The sequence below is a fragment of the Crotalus tigris genome, unplaced genomic scaffold, assembly GCF_016545835.1.
Source record: "Crotalus tigris isolate CLP2741 ecotype Arizona unplaced genomic scaffold, ASM1654583v1 scf7180000019754.1282937, whole genome shotgun sequence".
In the NCBI taxonomy this organism is placed as follows: domain Eukaryota; kingdom Metazoa; phylum Chordata; class Lepidosauria; order Squamata; family Viperidae; genus Crotalus; species Crotalus tigris.
In genome coordinates, this window is record NW_024097694.1 from 463,828 (window position 1) to 483,142 (window position 19,315).

The window sequence follows — 19,315 nt, forward strand, 5'->3', positions numbered from 1 at the left end:
TGGTTAAGCAATCAAGAGATGCCTTTGACCTTCTGACCCAGGAATTCAAGAGACAAACAATGGATGAAAGAGCAGCACAGTTGCCTCAAGAAGACGGTCGGTCAACTAAAGAGCACTACAAAAAAGTGGCAGAAAACTGCTGGACAAAAGAGAAAGGTTGGAGCGTGCCACCACCATGATCCCTCAGCGAGGACTAAAGATCAAATATTTGGTGAAACACACTGAAGAACTGCACAAAGAACACTGCAGGTCAGCAGCCAAGCGGCCTTTCTCAAATATGAAAAGGCTGCCTTAGAACCTTTGAGAAGAGGTCTCGAAGAAGTCTGGAACCTTCTTAAGAACTTAAGAAGCACCTCTAAAGTCTGCAGCATGAATAGGTTGAGACGGACCAAAGTTACTATGCGGAGAAAAGCCACTCCAGCCAACTGATGCAGAAAGTCAGTCCTCTTCAGCAGAATGTGAGGGAAAATAAGAAGAAGCAAGTCAACAATCTACAGCAGCAACAGCAGCCGCCGCAGAGCTATGCTTCCCAGGCCACTGTTGGAGACCTGTGGAAAACTGAGGAGGACAACGGAGAAGGACTGAACCATGTCAAAATGACGATGCAAGAATTACAGCTGCAGACGAGGTGTCTCGAGAAAGACAGTGAAGATCTCCACAGGGAGGTCCCCAGCCAATGACCTTCTTCAGAAATGGTTTTTGTACTCCTAAGCGACCAGCACATGGGACAACTCGCTGACCCTCTCTCCCCATAGCTGGAATGGAGGAACGGTGGCCTTTTACCCTTTCGAGAAAGAAAAGGAATTCTTCCCCTCCCTTCCCCTGACTTGCCACTTAATGTGCCGGGGAGCCAGGTGACCCCCCCCACCAGCTGAAGCAACAGCTTCACCCTCGCCCTCCCAGTCACTGATTTTTCTCACACCCCAGCACTTCCCGGGCGAGTCCCTGATGCCATTAATGGTCATTAAGCAAGTGCAGTTTTGACCATTGCTGTCACTTGTCGTAACTCCAAGCCGATGGCCCTGCACCCAAGTCATGAGCGTGTGACCCTGGGGTTGCTGCTACAGTCATATGTGCAAGGACCCGTGATACATCACTCTTTTCAGTGCCATTGTAACTTTGAACGGTCCCAAAAGGAAAGGCTATAAAACAAGGACTATTGTTGGGTACTTGTTTAGGGACTGTACAAGATTTAATCTTTTTGTTTCTTTACCCACATTCTCATAACATCTTTTTAAGATAAATAACATCTAATCCTTATGTGTATTTCCCTTTGACTCCAATTGACATGGACAGAAACCCTGGATTCTCTGGATCTCTAATGCTAGATTTCAGATGTAAGGGACAACGTTTTAATTTGGACTTTACCCCCAAAACAAGGGGCAACATCTGTGGCTTCCCAGCTCTCCGGACAATGGACAGTTGTCCATTCAGGTGGAGGAGCTCTGGTGGATGAGGATTCAGGGCTCACTTGCAAAAGCCCTTGAAGAGCCGGCCAATCAGTGAATAAGGCATGCCCTCCAGTGAAGGCAGCCAGTTGGTGATTATTTTTCAACTCTCAGCTTGGCTTGTGACATCAGGGGCTCCTGCTAACCTCATTGGCTGGAGGTTGCCATGACAACCTCCAGCATCCTTGGTAGTCTGGACCACAGGGCTGGAAGGCTCTGTTCCAAATCCCTGGCAAGTGACTGGATTGGATGGCTGGCAGTGTGGGAACAGCGAGGATCTCACTCGTTTGGATGTGTCAGCAGGAAGAGACACTTCCCGTTAAGGCAGAATTAGGGGGCAAGACTCGAAAAGTGGGGTTCAATCCTGGATCACAGTGGTGCTGATACCTGCCGTGTTAGCAGCCTCCGTTCCTGTGGACAAACTGCCAATCCACCATCTCAAAGGTACATGTCTCCAGAAAGGGGCTGGGACTGGCTGGCTGGGGGGAGGGAGCAGCAATGTGATCTAGGAAAAAATGGGCTTCAAGATGTCCCAGTTCAAGATACGCATTGAGACCACAAAGCTGGAAACTGACCGGGCTCAAAGATTTTGGGAAATTAAGCTAAAAAGGGACTCCTTTGGCTAGATATGGTTATTTCCCGAACACACTCGGCCTGGTGATAGATTTATCTATATTTATTTATTATTTTTATTACTGAGATTTATTACTGACCTTTATTGTTTCCCTAAATAGCTCAAGGCAATAAACATACCGAAGACTCCTTCGTCCCTACAACAACAAGCTTGTGAGGTAGGCTAAGACTGAGAGAGGGAGACTGGCTCAAGGTCACCCAGCAGACTGTCGTGCCTTGGATGGCCCTGGTCAGTACTTGGAGCGGAGGCTTCTTTCCTAATTCGCCTCCTACGGTCACCAGAAGCAACCTAGTAGGGCCAGAGATGGCCAAACTGATCGATTGCTGATAGTGACGTCTTTGCACTCTTTTGAGAGGTGATTTGTCTTGAACAGGAGTCAGAATCAAATGGGAACTTGGGACAGTTAGAAGGGAGGTCATGATGGATGCATTATGTCTGTGTTTCCCCAAATGGGCCACTTTAAGGCCGGTTAGCAAAATGGCCCCTGAACGGAGGGAGGATGTGACTGTGTCTCTCCATTTCTTCAGACAGGTCAGCAACAGGGAAGAAACAGCCCTAAAGTGAATATCCCTGGGCTATCTCTCAGCGGCCAGTGATGGTTAAGCAGTCAAGAGATGCCTTTGACCTTCAGACCCAGGAATTCAAGAGACAAACGACGGATGAAAGAAGATGGTTGATCAACTAAAGAGCACAACAAAAAAGTGGCAGAAAACTGCTGGACAAAAGAGAAAGGTTGGAGCGTGTAGCTCCATTAATCTTGATGTCCTCTGCACATTTGATGAGTTCCCCTTCTATTCCCTCATCTAGATCATTGATGAAGATGTGGAAGAGTCCTAGGCCGAAGGCAGATCCCTGAGGTACCCCACTGAATGCTTCCCTTCTTGTAGATGTAGCGGTAGCTCCATTAAGGAATAAACACTGGGTGCGGCTGGTCAGCCCCCTGAGGACCCACCACTTGATTCTCTATTCCAGGATTTTCCCAGGAATTGATGTCAAGCTCTTTTTCCAGTTCTCTGAGAGCTCCCCTGGGCTGCAGGAGCATTCAGAAATGACGTTTGGTGACCCCAAAATTAGGTCTGCCAGCTCCTTCGGAAGCCTGGGAGGCAAACCATCTGGTCGGCGTGATTTCTACCCATCCAGAGTGGATTGGTCCTCTTTGACTAATTTCGTGCCTATTTGGAATCGTATATAGATTCTATCTCTCTCGATGTTGCTGTTGATAGGCTGTTTTTTTTTCTTTTGCTGAAAAAGAGATGGAAAGGAGTTAAGCATTTCTGAATTCACCCTGCTGCCTGTCTCCTTCCTGCCTTCTGCTCCCATTAGTGGACCTATTGACTTTCTTGACTTTCTTCTTGTTCCTTATATAAAATTTTCCTTTATTATTTTTGGTCTTAGTTGCCAGTCTTTCCCCATTCCAGGCCTTTGCTATTCCGAGTCCGTCCTTGCAAATTCAGTCTACTCGCTGGTATTCTGCTTTACTTATGTGCCCCTCTTTCCATTTTTTTTCTACCTGACCATATTGTACTTCTCGGAGGGCTCTTTGAGCAACCATTCTGGTATCTCATGATATCTTTAATTTTTCTGTGTCTTATTGTTTTTGCTCGGTCCTTCATCGTTTCATTTTCCAGGGTTTTCTTTTAATCAAAATGGACATATATAATACGTTGCAGGTGTAGAGTTTAGCTATCTATTAGGGCTTGTTAAGGCACTTGAGCTATGTTTTAACCAAACAAGCTTTTTAAAAAGTGGACACATATAATAAAGGAGAGAAATATCGGCATATATAGGATTTTATTTATTTATTTATGAGACTTATATACCGCTTTAAGTGCAAGCACTCTCTAAGCGGTGTACACCAGTAAGCAATGTATATATATATTTACATTGCCCCCAACAATCTGGGTCCTCATTTTACCTACCCCGGAAGGATGGAAGGCTGAGTCAACCTTGAGCCGTTGAGATTTGAACCGCTGACCTGCTGAACACAGTCAGCTAAAGCGGCCTGCAGTACTGCACCCTAACTGCTGCGCCACCTCTGCTCTTTCATACTTTACATATGATACATGCAGTAGACATATATAATGCATTACAAAAATAGTATAGTTATTGAAGATTTGTTTTAGCCTTTTTTTAAAGTGGACATATGCATTGAAAATAGAGTGTAGGAATATATTAGGGCATTTTTGGTAACTCGAGGTTTGTTCTAAATAAATGTATTTCTCAAACTGTGAACATATAGGGTGCAGGACAAAAGTGGGGTGTTGGGGCTTTTTGAGTTACTGGAGGTGTGTTGTAACAGAATGTTTTTTTAACGTGGCATATATAATGCAGGCGAGCAATAGAGTACTTACAGCTGGATGTTAGGTCGTCCTTCTCTGACTCCCCCCGAGAGGCTCTGGAGCAGCAGGAGCTTCTGCCTGCCCCCAAGACCCTCTACCCAGCCCCGTCCCCCAGTTCCGCCACCCGCTCCCTCTGCCTTGCTGCCTCGGGGCTCTCTGCTCCTCCGAGGCCTCTCCTGGGGACCCCTCGGCTCCCGGCCCAGCTCCTGGCTCCTCTCCTCTCTTCTCCTCTCCTGCGGGCTGTGGGCTCCCGACTGCTCTGCCCATTGGGCTGCTCGGTTCCGGTTCCAGCGGTGGCCAGACTCGCCCGGCACACTAGGTAGCAAGTCCTCCGCCCCCTTTCTCTCTGCCCCAGTCCCCCATCCTCTCCTGGATATGTAGTGAAACCTGATTGTGCGGCTGCCATCCTGATTTTTCTGCCACCCCAGCACTTCCTGGGCGAGTCCCTGCTGCCATTAATGGTCATTAAGCAAGTGCCGTTTTGCCCATTGCTGTCACTTGCCGTAACTCCAAGCCGATGTCCCTGCATCCAAAAATGGTTTGCTTCTCCATTTTTGAAAACTTCCAGTGATGCAGCACTGACAACTTCTTACTGTCTGAAAATTTCTCCTGACTTCTGGGTTGGATCTCCCTTTCAACGTCCACCCATGTCTTTTTGCCTGCTCTGAAGCTCTTTCCTTTGAGAGAGACCCTAACAGTGTGGAAGACTGCTGTTGTGTCTGCCCGCTCCTTATCATCTTCGATAGGCTACACATAGCGAACTCCCTGAACCGTTCATGAAACGATTTAGCCTCCAGCTCTTAAATCATCTTTGTTGCTCTTCAAACTTTCTGCAGTCTCAACAATGTTTTCTATTGGGCTGACCAGAATTGGATACAGTATTCCAAGGTGGTCTCACCAGTGCGATATAAAGCAGTACCAGCACTTCTGGCCATCTTGAAACTGGCCCTCTTTTATTGCTGCCTAAGACTGCATTGGCCTGTGTTGACACCTGCAGCACACTTCTGGCTGATCCTTAAGTGGTTTTCCTCTAGATCCGTCTCACAGTTATCTCTGCTGAGCCAGGTACCGCTCCTTCTGTGCCTGTGCAATTGATTTTCCTGCCTAAAGAAGAACTGTACTTTTCTCACCAATGAACTGCATCTTGTTAGATGGGCCCAATGTTCACGTCTGTCAAGATCCTCCTGGATATTGAGCCTATCTTCCAACAATCTTGATGTCCTCTGCACATTTGGTGAGTTCTCCTTCTATCCCCTCATCTAGATCATTGATGAAGATGTGGAAGAGTCCTGGGCCCAAGGCAGATCCCTGAGGTTCCCCACTGAATGCTTCCCTTCTTGTAGATGTAGCGGTAGCTCCATTAAGGAATAAACACTGGGTGCGTCTGGTCAGCCCCCTGAGGACCCATCTGAAGGTGATACTGGTGGATGTCCATTTCTAGGTGCTCGCAAATCCTCCACTTGATTCTCTATTCCAGGATTTTCCCAGGAATTGATGTCAAGTTCTTTTTCCAGTTCTCTGAGAGCTCCCCTGGGCTGCAGGAGCATTCAGAAATGACGTTTGGTGACACCAAAATTAGGTCGGCCAGCTCCTTTGGAAGCCTGGGAGGGTCGGCGTGATTTCTACCCATCCAGAGTGGATTGGTCCTCTTTGACTAATTTCGTGCCTATTTGGAATCGTATATAGATTCTATCTCTCTCGATGTTGCTGTTGATAGGCTGTTTTTTTTTTCTTTTGCTGAAAAAGAGATGGAAAGGAGTTAAGCATTTCTGAATTCACCCTGCTGCCTGTCTCCTTCCTGCCTTCTGCTCCCATTAGTGGACCTATTGACTTTCTTGACTTTCTTCTTGTTCCTTATATAAAATTTTCCTTTATTATTTTTGGTCTTAGTTGCCAGTCTTTGCCCATTCCAGGCCTTTGCTATTCCGAGTCGGTCCTTGCAAATTCAGTCTACTCGCTGGTATTCTGCTTTACTTATGTGCCCTTCTTTCCATTTTTTTCTACCTGACCATATTGTACTTCTCAGAGGGCTCTTTGAGCAACCATTCTGGTATCTCATGATATCTTTAATTTTTCTGTGTCTTATTGTTTTTGCTCGGTCCTTCATCGTTTCATTTTCCAGGGTTTTCTTTTAATCAAAATGGACATATATAATACATTACAGGTGTAGAGTTTAGCTATCTATTAGGGCTTGTTAAGGCACTTGAGCTATGTTTTAACCAAACAAGCTTTTTAAAAAGTGGAGACATATAATTAAGGAGAGAAATATCGGCATATATAGGGGGGTTTAGGATTTTTTTTTCATTTCATACTTTAGATATTATATATGCAGTAGACATATATAATGCATTACAAAAATAGTATAGTTATTGAAGATTTGTTTTAGTCTTTTATTTAAAGTGGACATATGCATTGAAAATAGAGTGTAGGAATATATTAGGGCGTTTTTGGTAACTCGAGGTTTGTTCTAAATAAATGTATTTCTCAAACTGTGAACATATAGGGTGCAGGAGAAAAGTGGGGTATTAGGGCTTTTTGAGTTACTGGAGGTGTGTTGTAACAGAATGTTTTTTTAACGTTGGCATATATAATGCAGGCGAGCAATAGAGTACTTACAGCTGGATGTTAGGTCGTCCTTCTCTTGCTCCCCCCGAGAGGCTCTGGAGCAGCAGGAGCTTCTGCCTGCCCCCGAGACCCTCTACCCAGCCCCGTCCCCCAGTTCCGCCACCCGTTCCCTCCTCCTTGCTGCCTCGGCGCTCTCTGCTCCCCCGAGGCCTCTCCTGGGGACGCCTCGGCTCCCGGCCCAGCTCCTGGCTCCTCTCCTCTCTTCTCCTCTCCTGCGGGCTGTGGGCTCCCGACTGCTCGGCCCATTCGGCTGCTTGGTTCCGGTTCCCAGGTCCAGCGGTGGCCAGACTCGCCCGGCACAGTAGGTAGCAAGTCCCCCACCCCCTCCCGCTCTGTCCCAGTCCCCCATCCTCTCCTGGATATGTAGTGAAACCTGATTGTGCAGCTGCCATCCTGATTTTTCTGACACCCCAGCACTTCCTGTGATGCCATTAATGGTCATTAAAGAATGCAAGTTTTCAAATGCAGAATTTTTTTTTCATTTTTTATTCATATTTTATTGATTTCATTTATATAAAACATCTTGTATTTATGGCTTATTTTTGGAAGCTGTGGGGCAGGGTGTGTTTTGTGGGAGTAGGGGAAGGAAGGGCAATGAAAATGAGCATCCTTCCATGCGAGTCCATCTACCTCGAAGTGTAGCTAAAAAGACAGACGAGTCACTTGACTGTTCTCTCATCTAAGTCATTGATGAAGATATTGAAGAGTCCTGCGCCTAAGACGGAACATTGTGGTACCCCACTGCTTACTTCTCTCCATGTGGATGTAGTGTAGTGAGAGAGAGAAAAAGAGAGAAGGGGGGGAGAGAGGGAGAGAAAGAGAGAGAAAAGAGAGGGAGAGAGGGAGGGAGAGAGAGAAAAAGAAAGGGGGAGAGGAGAAAGGGAGAAAGAGGGAGAGAGAGAAAGAGAGAGCGAGAGGAAGGAGGGAGAGGGAGAGGAAAGAGAAAGAGAGAGAGAGAGACGAAACAGAGAAAGAGAGAGAGAGAGAGAGAGAGAGAGAGAGAGAGAGAGAGAGAGAGAGAGAGAGAACTCATGCACAGCAGCCTCTATTTTATTTTTAATTAAACCCTTCAAACAAGCTCCGCCCCTCATGCCTGTGCACGTGCGCTTGCAAGTTTTGCTGCTCCCAGTGTTTTTTTTTCCTCTGCGAAACGGGTCCAAATGGCTCTTTGAGTGTTTAAGGTTGCAGACCCCTGGCTTAGGCCATCATTTTGCAGGATTTCGAGGTATACTGAGAAAATGCCATTTTGGTTTTCAGAACATCAAAGAAGCAGCTAGGAAGATATGTATCTGCTGAATCGGTTTCTCCTGTTGAAAGAAAAACCATCAGGTCCAGTCCAAGCTGGGAATAAATAAAATGGAGGCTGTTTGGAAAGAAGGTTCTTGTTTATTTACTTACCCGAAACTTCAGTGACACAGCATGTTTCTGGGTGGCTGACAAAATGGAGCTGGGAATGGTGGGCTTTTATACCTTCTTTGGGCTTTGTATTTGAGGTTCTTCCTGTCCCTGTGCAATGTACTTACACCTGGCTTGAGTGTGCCCTTTTTGGGTTTTTTAATGGTGGTGGGTTAATCCTATTATGTCCTAAAGGTCATGTTCCTGTCCTTCATCTCTTCATTTGGAGGCTCCTTTCAAGTAGGAAGGCCTGAATCCAGTCCGCAAATCCCACGGGAGCCCTCTTCTCCGTTCCATCATCCCGCAGCTGTGTTGATTGCAGTTCCAAGAACTCCCATGGATGAGATGCCCATAGGTCAGAAGCATCCCCGATGATGTAATCAAAGCTCTGCTGGGAATGCTGGGAGTTGTAATTGAACCTGTCTGAAATTGTCAAGCTGAAGAAAGCCATCCCCAGGACAGATTCAAGACACCAGACCCCCTCCTGAAGATCAACACTGTGTTTGCACCCAGAAGCTCTTTCCCCTCTGTCCTTCTCCCACTTCCTATCTCTTTCCTCAATTCCCAGGAAAGAAGAAGAATCCGGTGCAATGAGTCATCCTGATTTGCAGCCTCCCACTTGTGGGCCTTCTCCTGCATTTGCTACTCTGGACAAGCAGGTAGCCACTCCCAAGAAACCTTCAACCTTCCACAAAATGTCAAAAATGAAGACGTGGCTCAAGATTTCTTAACATCCATCTTGAAATAGTCAGTTAACAATCACTGCCCCAAAGAAAGGAATAGAGCAGTCCATGGAGTGTGGGCGATGGGGAGGTCCTGCCCTTCTGATCTGGCCAGCTTCTCAGCTCATGGTCCAGCCAGCTGGGCGCAGGGCCAATGGCTCTCCGGTCTCTGACCGACGTGCCGGTTCCATCTGCCCATAGAAGGCAGGAAAGGAGTCACAAAAAGGGACAATTTTACAAAAGGATCATCATCGTCGTCGTCATCATTACCAAGAAAGCCAGACCAGCTTCAGTTCCCAGAGAGGCTCCAGGCCCCTCGCAAAGCCTGTTGCATGAGGAAGCCTTTTGACAAAGGAGCACAGACTTGGCCGACTCTTCCTTAGTGCTCTTGTGCCAAGGAAGTCCCTGGGAGTCATAGAGACCCCCAATCTTGCCCACCTCCCCCTCCTTGCCTCCCTCCCACCATCCACAGGGAGTTGGATTCCCCAAGGTCGATGGGGGTGACAACCTCCTTAGCGGAGCTGTTTTCACACCATTTGTCTGTTGTCTCAGCACAATTCTGGATTTCCAGAAAGCTGGCAAGAGGCTCCCAGGAATTAAAACCCACCAGCAAGAGCAAACAGAGTCCCACATCCAAAAGAAAGAACAGGGAATGTGGCTCCAGGTCTGCTCTGGGACGGAGCACAGAAAGCTCAGCTATTCTGCAGCGACACCACGGAGGGAGGACAGAAGTGCTGATGGAGCTGCAGAGAGTCAGCAACGTAAAACGAGACCTCTGTAGGCCGTTGAAAATGCTAGTGGCACTGAAAAAAGGTATTTATGACCAGTCCTTACAGTTACAACCATTGCAAAATTCCCAGTCATACGATCAAAATATGGGCACTTGGCAGCCAGCTTGTATTTGTCACGGTTGCAGTCTTTGGGTCATGTGATCTCAATTTGCAACTTTCCCAACCGGCTTCCAACAAACAAAGTGAATGGGAAAAGCCGGATTCCCTTAATGAAACGAACCCCAAACTCGGGATTCATTTTACAACTGCAGCGATTTCTTTAACAACGGTAGCTCTGACTCACAGAAGGACCTGCTTGATTCGCCAAGGAACGGCGGGCTTGTATCATGGCCATAAGTCAAGGACTCCCTGCATCCCTCGGGTTCCCTAGATGGATCCCTTGCAGTAGTGCAGTCGCTGTAAGTAACAGAGTGTCTCAAACCTTGGCGGTCACTCTGCAGATCCCAGAGGAATTCAAGCAAGGCCGCCCTCCGTGGGGGGAGATGAGCCCCCTGAATTGGGCAGCTGCACCCAGGCGGTTTTCCTGTGAGGGATACAGCTTGGCCACTTTCTTTCTCTCTCTCTCTCGTTTTATTTTTTATTGCTTTAAGGCATAAAATGCAAAAAGACACAAGACAAGAGTAGGAAGAATTTTGGAGGAAAAAAGGGAGGGAAAAGGGGGAAAGAGAAAGAAAAGGCGTTAACTTCCAACTCCATTCGCAAACTAACCCCGGCATTTCCTAGTGGTCTCCCATCCCTGCTTTAATCCAAGTCTGCTTAAACTTTTCCAGATCAGTCCACTGCTACATCCTTAAGGCAGTCCTCGACTTACAACCAGAATTGAAACCAGTATTGCCATTGCTAAGCTAGGTGGTCCTTAAGCGAGTTGTCCTCAGATTTACGGTGTTTTTGACATGATCGTTAAGCGAATCACAGTAGTTGTTTAGTGAATCAGGCAGTCATTAAGCAAGTGCAGTTTTGCCCATTGCTGTCACTTGTCGTAACTCCAAGCCGATGGCCCTGCACCCGTCATGAGTGTGCGATCCTGGTGTTGCTGCTACAGTCATATGTGCGAGGACCCGTGATACATCACTCTTTTCAGTGCCATTGGAACTTTGAACGGTCCCAAAAGCAAAGGCTATAAAACGAGGACTATTATGGGGTACTTGTTTAGGGACTGTACAAGATTTAATCTTTTTGTTTCTTTAGCCACATTCTCATAACATCTTTTTAAGATGAATAACATCTAATCCTTATGTGTATTTCCCTTCGACTCCATTTGTCATGGACACAAAACCCTGGATTCTCTGGATCTCTAATGCTAGATTTCAGATGCAAGGGACAACGTTTTAATTTGGACTTTACCCCCCAAAAAAGGGGCAACATCTGTGGCTTCCCAGCTCTCCGGACAATGGACAGTTGTCCATTCAGGTGGAGGAGCTCTGGTGGATGAGGATTCAGGGCTCACTTGCAAAAGCCCCTGAAGAGCCGGCCAATCAGTGAATAAGCCAGGCCCTCCAGTGAAGGCAGCCAGTTGGTGATTATTTTTCAACTCTCAGCTTGGCTCCTCCTAACCTCATTGGCTGGAGGTTGCCATGACAACCTCCAGCATCCTTGGTAGTCTGGACCACAGGGCTGGAAGGCTCTGTTCCAAATCCCTGGAAAGTGACTGGATTGGATGGCTGGCACTGTGGGCACAGCGAGGATCTCCCTCGTTTGGACGTGTCAGAAGGAAGAGACACTTCCCATTAAGGCAGAATTAGGGGGCGAGACTAGAAAAGTGGGGTTCAATCCCGGATCACAGCGATGCTGATACCTGCCATGTTAGCAGCCTCCATATATGTGACCAAACTGCCAATCCACCATCTCAAAGGTACATATCTCTGGATAGGGGCTGGGACCAGCTGGCTGGGGGGATGGGACAGCAATGTGATTTAGGAAAAAATGGTCTTCAAGATGTCCCAGTTCAAGATACACATTGAGACCACAAAGGTAGAAATTGACCGGGCTCAATAATTTCGGGAAATTAAGCTAAAAAGAGACTCCTTTGGCTACATATGGTTATTTCCCGAACATACTCGGCCTGGTGATAGATTTACTTATTTATTTATTATTTTTATTACTGAGATTTATTACTGACCTTTATTGTTTTCCTAAATAGCTCAAGGCAGTGAACATACCGAAGACTCCTTCGTCCCTACAACAACAAGCTTGTGAGGTAGGCTAAGACTGAGAGAGGGAGACTCAGCAGGCTGTCGTGCCTTGGATGGCCCTGGTCAGTACTTGGAGCGGAAGCTTCTTTCCTAATTCGCCTCTTTCGGTCACCAGAAGCAACCTAGTAGGGCCAGAGATGGCCAAACTGATCGATTGCTGATACCGACTCCTTTGCACTCTTTTGAGAGGTGATTTGACTTGAACAGGAGTCAGAATCAAATGGGAAGTTGGGATAGTTAGAAGGGAGGTCATGATCGATGCATTATGTCTGTGTTTCCCAAAATGGGCCACTTTAAGGCCGGTTAGCAAAATGGCCCCTGAATGGAGGTTAGATGTGACTGTCTCTCCATTTCTTCAGACAGGTCAGCAACAGGGAAGAAACGGCCCTACAGTGAATAACCCCGGGCTATCTCTCAGTGGCCAGTGATGGTTCTCTATTCCAGGATTTTCCCAGGAATTGATGTCAAGCTCTTTTTCCAGTTCTCTGGGAGCTCCCCTGGGCTGCAGGAGCATTCAGAAATGACGTTTGGTGACACCAAAATTAGGTCTGCCAGCTCCTTTGGAAGCCTGGGAGGGTCGGCGTGATTTCTACCCATCCAGAGTGGATTGGTCCTCTTTGACTAATTTCGTGCCTATTTGGAATCGTATATAGATTCTATCTCTCTCGATGTTGCTGTTGATAGGCTGTTTTTTTTTTCTTTTGCTGAAAAAGAGATGGAAAGGAGTTAAGGATTTCTGAATTCACCCTGCTGCCTGTCTCCTTCCTGCCTTCTGCTCCCATTAGTGGACCTATTGACTTTCTTGACTTTCTTCGTGTTCCTTACATAAAATTTTCCTTTATTATTTTTGGCCTTTGTTGCCAGTCTTTGCCCATTCCAGGCCTTTGCTATTCCGAGTCGGTCCTTGCAAATTCAGTCTACTCGCTGGTATTCTGCTTTACTTATGTGCCCTTCTTTCCATTTTTTTCTACCTGACCATATTGTACTTCTCAGAGGGCTCTTTGAGCAACCATTCTGGTATCTCATGATATCTTTAATTTTTCTGTGTCTTATTGTTTTTGCTCGGTCCTTCATCGTTTCATTTTCCAGGGTTTTCTTTTAATCAAAATGGACATATATATAATACGTTACAGGTGTAGAGTTTAGCTATCTATTAGGGCTTGTTAAGGCACTTGAGCTATGTTTTAACCAAACAAGCTTTTTAAAAAGTGGAGACATATAATAAAGGAGAGAAATATCGGCATATATAGGGGGGGGGGTTAGGATTTTATTTATTTATTTATGAGACTTATATACTGCTTTAAGTGCAAGCACTCTCTAAGCGGTGTACACCAGTAAGCTATGTATATATATATATATTTACATTGCCCCCAACAATCTGGGTCCTCATTTTACCTACCCCGGAAGGATGGAAGGCTGAGTCAACCTTGAGCCGTTGAGATTTGAACCGCTGACCTGCTGAACACAGTCAGCTAAAGCGGCCAGCAGTACTGCACCCTAACTGCTGCGCCACCTCGGCTCTTTCATACTTTACATATGATACATGCAGTAGACATATATAATGCATTACAAAAATAGTATAGTTATTGAAGATTTGTTTTAGCCTTTTTTTAAAGTGGACATATGCATTGAAAATAGAGTGTAGGAATATATTAGGGCATTTTTGGTAACTCGAGGTTTGTTCTAAATAAATGTATTTCTCAAACTGTGAACATATATGGTGCAGGACAAAAGTGGGGTGTTGGGGCTTTTTGAGTTACTGGAGGTGTGTTGTAACAGAATGTTTTTTTAACGTGGCATATATAATGCAGGCGAGCAATAGAGTACTTACAGCTGGATGTTAGGTCGTCCTTCTCTGACTCCCCCCGAGAGGCTCTGGAGCAGCAGGAGCTTCTGCCTGCCCCCAAGACCCTCTACCCAGCCCCGTCCCCCAGTTCTGCCACCCGCTCCCTCTGCCTTGCTGCCTCGGGGCTCTCTGCTCCTCCGAGGCCTCTCCTGGGGACCCCTCGGCTCCCGGCCCAGCTCCTGGCTCCTCTCCTCTCTTCTCCTCTCCTGCGGGCTGTGGGCTCCCGACTGCTCGGCCCATTGGGCTGCTCGGTTCCGGTTCCAGCGGTGGCCAGACTCGCCCGGCACACTAGGTAGCAAGTCCTCCGCCCCCTTTCTCTCTGCCCCAGTCCCCCATCCTCTCCTGGATATGTAGTGAAACCTGATTGTGCGGCTGCCATCTTGATTTTTCTGCCACCCCAGCACTTCCTGGGCGAGTCCCTGCTGCCATTAATGGTCATTAAGCAAGTGCCGTTTTGCCCATTGCTGTCACTTGCCGTAACTCCAAGCTGATGGCCCTGCATCCAAGTCCCGAGCGTGCGACGCTGGAGATGCTGCTGCAGTCATATGTGCGAGGACCCGTGATACATCACACTTTTCAGAGCCATTGGAACTGTAGGCACAGCGAGGATCTCCCTCGTTTGGATGTGTAAGAAGAAAGAGACGGTTCCCATTAAGGCAGAATTAGGGGGCGAGACCAGAAATGTGGGGCTCAATCCCGGATCACAGCGGTGCTGATACCTGCCGTGTTAGCAGCCTCCGTACCTGTGGACAAACTGCCAATCCACCATCTCAAAGGTACATGTCTCTGGAAAGGGGCTGGGGCTGGCTGGCTGGGGGGAGGGGGCAGCAATGTGATCTAGAGAAAAATGGGTTTCAAGATGTCCCATTTCAAGATACACATTGAGACCACAAAGCTAGAAATTGACCGGGCTCAAAGATTTGGGGAAATTAAGCTAAAAAGGGACTTCTTTGGCTAGATATGGTTATTTCCCGAACACACTCGGCCTGGTGATAGATTTACTTATTTATTTATTATTTTTAATACTGAGATTTATTACTGACCTTTATTGTTTCCCTAAATAGCTCAAGGCAGTGAACGTACCGAAGACTCCTTCGTCCCTACAACAACAAGCTTGTGAGGTAGGCTAAGACTGAGAGAGGGAGACTGGCTCAAGGTCACCCAGCAGACTCTCGTTCCTTGGATGGCCCTGGTCAGTACTTGGAGCGGAGGCTTCTTTCCTAATTCGCCTCTTTCGGTCACCAGAAGCAACCTAGTAGGGCCAGAGATGGCCAAACTGATTGATTGCTGATACCGACATCTTTGCACTCTTTTGAGAGGTGATTTGTCTTGAACAGGAGTCAGAATCAAATGGGAAGTCAGGATAGTTAGAAGGGAGGTCATGATCGATGCATTATGTCCGTGTTTCCCAAAATGGGCCACTTTTAGGCCAGTTAGCAAAATGGCCCCTGAACGGAGGAAGGATGTGACTGTGTCTCTCCATTTCTTCAGACAGGTCAGCAACAGGGAAGAAACGGTCCCACAGTGAAAATCCCTGGGCCAGTGATGGTTAAGCAGTCAAGAGATGCCTTTTACCTTCAGACCCAGGAATTCAAGAGACAAACGATGGATGAAAGAGCAGCACAGTTGCCTCAAGAAGACGGTCGATCAACTAAAGAGCACAACAAAAAAGTGGCAGAAAACTGCTGGACAAAAGAGAAAGGTTGGAGCGTGCCACCACCATGATCCCTCAGCGAGGGCTAAAGATCAAATATTTGGTGAAACACACTGAAGAACTGCACAAAGAAAGTTGCAGGTCAGCAGCCAAACGGCCTTTCTCAAATATGAGAAGGCTGCCTTAGAACCTTTGAGAAGAGGTCTTGAAGAAATCTGGAATCTTCTTAAGAACTTAAGAAGCACCTCTAAAGTCTGCAGCATGAACAGGTTGAGACGGACCAAAGTTACTACGTGGAGAAAAGCTTACTCCTGCCAACTGATGCAGAAAGTCAGTCCTCTTCAGTAGAATGTGAGGGAATATAAGAAGCAATTCAACAATCTACAGCAGCAACAGCAGCCGCCGCAGAGCTATGCTTCCCAGGCCACAGTGGGAGACCTGTGGAAAACCGAGGAGGAGAAGGGAGAAGGACTGAACCATGCCAAAATGGCGATGCAAGAATTAGAGTTGCAGACCAGGTGTTTCGAGAAAGACAGTGAAGATCTCCACAGGGAGCTCCCCAGCCAATTGACCTTCTTCAGAAATGGTTTTGGTACTCCTAAGCGACCAGCACATGGGACAACTTGCTGACCCTCTCTCCCCATAGTTGGAATGGAGGAACGGTGGCCTTTTACCCTTTCGAGAAAGAAAAGGAATTCTTTCCCTCCCTTCCCCTGACTTGCCACTTAGGGTGCCAGGGAGCCAGGCGAGCCCCCCCCTTACCAGCTGAAGCAACAGCTTCACCCTCGCCTTCCCAGTCACTGCAGGGCTGTCAGCTGAGCTGAAAACTTCACAGTCACTGAGCATCAGGGCCTCAGAAGGCTGGGGAATCCCAGGGCTCCGAGCCAAAAAGGAGCCTGGAGATGAGGTTGAGTCCACAGACTCAGCTCCAAGCCTCAGAGTTCCAGCTGAGGACAAGGGGCACCAGTGACAGGGTGAGGGCTCTGCAGTGGGGAGAGCAGAAAATCTGGCCAGAACAGGATCTGGGACTGAGAACCGAGTGGCCGAACAAGCCGAACAGCTGGGATCCGAGCAGCCCACAGGAGAGGAGCAGAGAGGAGAACAGCTAGAAGCCGAACTGGGAGCCGAGGGGTCCACAGGAGACGCCACGAGGCAGCAGAGACCCCCGGAGGCCGCAAGGCTGACGGAGCTGGTGGCAGAGCTGGAAGACAGGGCTGGGCTGAGGGTCTCGGGGGCAGGCAGACATTCCTGCTGCTCCAGAGCCTGCAAGAGAGTGGCAACAGAAGGGAGAAGCCGGGGGCGGTCAGTGGCCTGTGGGTGGTCAAGTAGTCTTAGGGGTGGTAGAACATAAGAGATTGATTCATAGGGCTGCAAGGGACTTTGGAGATCTTCTAGTCGAGCCCTCTGTTCAAGGCAGGAACTTTCTGCCATCCCAGTCAAAATGGTTTGCTTGTCCATTTTTGAAAACTTCCAGTGATGGAGCACTCACAACTTCTTACTGTCTGAAAATTTCTCCTGACTTCTTGGTTGGATCTCCCTTTAAATGTCCACTCTTGTCTTTTTGCCTGCCATGCAGTTTTTAAGTCACTCCCTGTCCTGTGAGACAGATCCTAACAGTGTGGAAGACTGCTATTGTGTCTGCCCGATCCTTATCCAATTCAATAGGCTACACATAGCGAACTCCCTGAACCGTTCATGAAACGATTTAGCCTCCAGATCTTAAATCATCTTTGTTGCTCTTCTCTTCACCCTTTCTGCAGTTTCGTGCCTATTTGGAATTGTATATAGATTCTATCTCCCTCAGTGTTGCTGTTGATAGGCTTTTTTTTTCTTTTGTTGAAAAAGAGATGGAAAGGAGTTAAGCATTTCTGCATTCACCCTGCTTCCTTTCTCCTTCCTGCCTTCTGCTCCCATTAGTGGACCTATTGACTTTCTTCTTTTTCTTTATATAAAATTTTCTTTTATTATTTTTGGTTGGAGGGCTCCCCCTGGGGTGAGAGCCAGACAGGTTGATTAGGATATTGGTCAGTTTCCGGGCAGGTTGAGTCGGCTCTGGTGTGGTGTGGATGCAACCCTCCCGTCTGACCATTGGGAGAGTCCATCTACGGGATGGAATGATGTGTATGCATAAGGGGAAGGGGGAGGGAAAGCCCCTGCTACCCTGAGAGGAAGTGTTCAGGCCCCTGGGAGCGACCCCCCATTACACCCATTGTAGTTGGGGTACGGATGAAGGATCAGTAGGACCGCAGAGTGCCTGGCTCAGGGGGGAGAGAGGCCTGGCTGGAGAGGCAGGGTCACCTTCCGGGACCAGCGAGGGGCAACAGTGTCCAATGTACGCAGATACTAGAGGTGTTTTTAGTAAATAGAAGAGGTGGGGTTTTTTTAATCAAAATGGACATATATAATACATTAGAGGCGTAGAGTTTACCTATCTGTTAGGGCTTGTTAAGTCACTTGAGTTATGTTTTAACCATACAAGCTTTTTAAAAGGTAGACACATATAATTAAGGAGAGAGAGATCGGCATATACAGGGGGGTTAGGATTTTTTTTTCATTTCATACTTTAGATATTATATATGCAGTAGACATATATAATGCATTACAAAAATAGTACAGTTATTCAAGGTTTGTTCTTAGTCTTTTTTTAAAAGTGGACATATGCATTGAAAATAGAGTGTAGGAATATATTAGGGCATTTTTGGTAACTCAAGGTTTGCTCTAAATAAATGTATTTCTCAAACTGTGAACATATAGGGTTCAGGACAAAGTGGGGTGTTGGGGCTTTTTTAGTTACTGGAGGTGTGTTGTAACAGAATGTTTTTTTAACGTTGGCATATATAATGCAGGCGAGCAATAGAGTACTTACAGCTGGATGTTAGGTCGTCCTTCTCTTGCTCCCCCCGAGAGGCTCTGGAGCAGCAGGAGCTTCTGCCTGCCCCCGAGACCCTTCACCCAGCCCCGTCCCCCAGTTCCGCCACCCGCTCCCTCTGCCTTGCTGCCTCGGGGCTCTCTGCTCCCCCGAGGCCTCTCCTGGGGACCCCTCGGCTCCCGGCCCAGCTCCTGGCTCCTCTCCTCTCTTCTCCTCTCCTGCGGGCTCCCGACTGCTCAGCCCATTGGGCTGCTCGGTTCCAGTTCCCAGGTCCAGCGGTGGCCAGACTAGCCTGGCACACTAGGTAGCAAGTCCTCCACCCCCTTTCTCTCTTCCCCAGTCCCCCATCCTCTCCTGGATATGTAGTGAAACCTGATTGTGCGGCTGCCATCCTGATTTTTCTGCCACCCCAGCACTTCCTGTGATGCCATTAATGGTCATTAAAGAATGCAAGTTTTCAAATGCAGAATTTTGATTTCATTTTTTATTCATATTTTATTGATTTTATTTATATAAAACATCTTGTATTTATGGCTCATTTTTGGAAGCTGTGGGGCCTGGGTGTGTCCTGTGGGGGTAGGGGAAGGAAGGGCAATGAAAATGAGCATCCTTCTATGCGAGTCCATCTACCTCGAAGTGTAGCTAAAAAGACATTCGAGTTACTTGACTGTTCTCTCATCTACGTCATTGATGAAGATATTGAAGAGTCCTAGGCCTAAGATGGAACCTTGTGGTACCCCACTGCTTACTTCTCTCCATGTGGATGTAGTGTAGGGAGACAGAGAAAAAGAGAGAGGGGG

At 47.3% G+C, this 19,315-nt stretch overlaps 1 long non-coding RNA gene across 1 annotated transcript; it reads left to right on the forward strand.

Moving 5' to 3' along the window:
• The first annotated feature begins 1,397 nt into the window (after window positions 1-1,397).
• LOC120317640 lies at window positions 1,398-12,551 on the forward strand. The gene is made up of 3 exons (XR_005559283.1): window positions 1,398-1,892; window positions 12,095-12,151; window positions 12,506-12,551. It is a non-coding gene; the product is annotated as an uncharacterized LOC120317640 (long non-coding RNA).
• Window positions 12,552-19,315: the final 6,764 nt, after the last annotated feature.